At 41.6% G+C, this 2,715-nt stretch overlaps 1 non-coding gene across 1 annotated transcript; it reads left to right on the top strand.

The window, feature by feature from the left end:
* Nucleotides 1-1,500: 1,500 nt before the first annotated feature.
* On the top strand, nt 1,501-1,679 carry LOC116904688. The gene has a single exon (XR_004388384.1).
* The last annotated feature ends 1,036 nt before the right edge of the window (nt 1,680-2,715 follow it).

Here is a 2,715-nt window from a genome sequence, read left to right as displayed (position 1 = left end):
TAGACTCTAGTTTCTGCTCCTGTCTCTTGTGATAAATTTCTTTCCTTTATACAGCTTCCTGGAATGTCTGTATGAGAGTATGACTGAAACCCTAGTCCAGAGATAACAATGCCTTTAGATGAACATGTTTGGATTGAGAGATCAGCATTTTCATGGTGGAAATTTGTTCGGTCTACTATAATCTTAATAGTGGTGATATTGATATTTGGGTCTTGCATGTTCAACTGCTGCCGTAATTGTATCTCCTCTCATTTACTTTAACTCTATACTCACATGATCTTGTGGCATTCTAACTCCATTTATCTGGGATTTCCATTACTGCCTTAGAAAGAATATAATTCATGAAAAGTAAAGAACCTAAACTCTTATTTCCCCAATTTAAGTCATATCCTAAATGGCTTAAAAACTCAACTTCTCAGTAAGGAGTATTATGGGGATTGTTAGGCTTGGAGACCATTTAAAGTAGAAATCTCTATTGAGAATTGGTTCTAATGCCTTGTCTAACTCAGCTCCCAAAAGCCCCTCTTCCAGATGAAGAGGGTTCCTGTCCCCAGTTAGCTTCCATTGTAATAAAGAATTGCCATACAGCCAATGGCTCTGTAGACAGACAGAAGTGAGACTTTTAGATTTTGTAGGCAAGGAACCAAGGAAGGAGAGAACAGGGAGAATCACCATGACAGAGAAGAAAAGAGAGCAGACTTAAAGGCCTACAGCCCTGTAAGAACCCAGGAAAGTGACCTCCTCCAATTATTTCTGGTATAGCAGAGATGAAATATAGACTTTAAAACATATTAGCCCAGCAATACTAGAGGGGAATGTGTGCTAGCCTTGGGAAGTTAGAAATGACCACCCATTGAGTTAGTCAAGACGTATGGGGCTTGAGACCTCATATGAACAACAGTGCTAATCAACTAGAGCTCCCAAGAACTAAGCTACTACCCAAAGACTGACCCTGGACTCTGACCTCATAGGTAGCAATGAATATCCTAGTAAGAGCACCAGTGGAAGGGGAAGCCCTGGGTCCTGCTAAGACTGAACCCCCAGTGAACGTGATTGTTGGGGGGAGGGCAGTAATGGGGGGAGGATGAGGAAGGGAACATCCATAGAGAAGGGGAAGGGAAGGGTTTTGGGGGATGTTGGCCCGGATACCTGGAAAGGGAATAACAATCGAAATGTAAATAAGAAATACTCAAGTTAATAAAGATGAAAGAACATTAGCTGGCATGTGATTGCATGCCTGCATGTGTGCATGTGTGCATGTGTGCGTGCATGCGTGCGTGAGTGTGTGCGTGTGTGTGTGTGTGTGTGTGTGTGTGTGTGTGTGTGTCTTTCATTCCTGAATCCAGAGAGCTCTTGAGATGCAGATCCATTGAGAGTATCAGGTGGTTTACTAATTTTCAGCTACACAGTTCTTTTCTGGCCTTAACACTCAGTTCCCTCGTAATATTAGAAATGAAAACATCCCAACTATCCTGCCTTCGTACTAAAACACCATATAGAATAGTATGGGAAAGGCTCCTGTATGGTTGAAGCTACCAAAGGATAGTGCAGCTTTGTACCTGGCATCCTTTAACCTAAAGTAAATTCCCAAGGGAACATTCTCTAGGGTTAGAATTTGCATTAACATATGTGAAGTCCTAGCAGCAATTTGATAAGCATGTATGATACTGTGAACAAAACTAGTGAAAAAATGAAAATAAGAATAAACATGTTAAAAGGTGAAGATAATACAGCTGCATTGGAAACCATTAAGAGAAAGTTACTACAATGTCATATATCTACACAATGGAATACTACTTAGTCGTTAAAAACAAGGACATCATGAATCTCACAGGAAAATGGCTAGAACTGGAAAATATCATCCGGAGTGAGGTAACCCAGACCCAAAATGACATGCATGGTATGAACTCTCTTATAAGTGGCTATTAGCCATAAAGTGCAGGGTAACCATGCTATAATCAATAGACCCAAAGAAGCCATAGAACAAGAAGGGAGGGTGTTTGAATCTTTCTCAGAAGCAGAAACAAAATAGATATCAGAGATAAATGGAAGGAGGGAACTGTATGCAAGAGGGAACTGGGAAGGGAGTGAGGTGGGATGAGGGGGGAGACCATTTGTAGGGAAAGCAGGGGAGAGACCTTAGATGGTCTAAGGGGGTGACTCCAGCTGAGAGTATTTGGGTATATGGTTCCTGAAGCGGCCATTTCTTTTAGTTGGGCAGGACTTCCAGTGGAGGGATAAGGAGAGCAACCATCTACAAAGCCTTTGACCCAAATTGTGTCCTGCCTACGAGATGTACAGAAGCAAAGACAGAGCAGAGACCGAGGGACTATCCAACTAATGACTGCTCCATAGAGAAAGAGTAGGGAGCATGGGGAGGATTTGTGTGAGGGGGACTGGGAGGAGAGGAAGGGCTGATATTGGGCTTTAAAGGGAAATAGAAATAAATTTGGAGGTGGGGGTTACTTCTTCCTTGTCAAAATAATGAAATAGGAATGAATATTCTTTGGGTCTTCGGGGAAAACAAGATACCCTGATTTGATTCTAAGTCATATTACTTTGTCTTCTGTTAAGAGTTATTTCAATCTATGAGGATAGCAGAATGTCATTAGGAATAATTTTATTGGAAATGCTTGGCACCTAGCCCAATTGTCATCAAAGAGGGTTCATCCAGCAACTGAAGGAAACAAATGCAGAGACTCACAGCTAAACACT

The sequence above is a fragment of the Rattus rattus genome, chromosome 6 (assembly GCF_011064425.1).
Source record: "Rattus rattus isolate New Zealand chromosome 6, Rrattus_CSIRO_v1, whole genome shotgun sequence".
NCBI lineage: Eukaryota > Metazoa > Chordata > Mammalia > Rodentia > Muridae > Rattus > Rattus rattus.
Note: the sequence above shows the minus strand (reverse complement) of the source record. Positions and strands in the feature narration are given on the sequence as shown.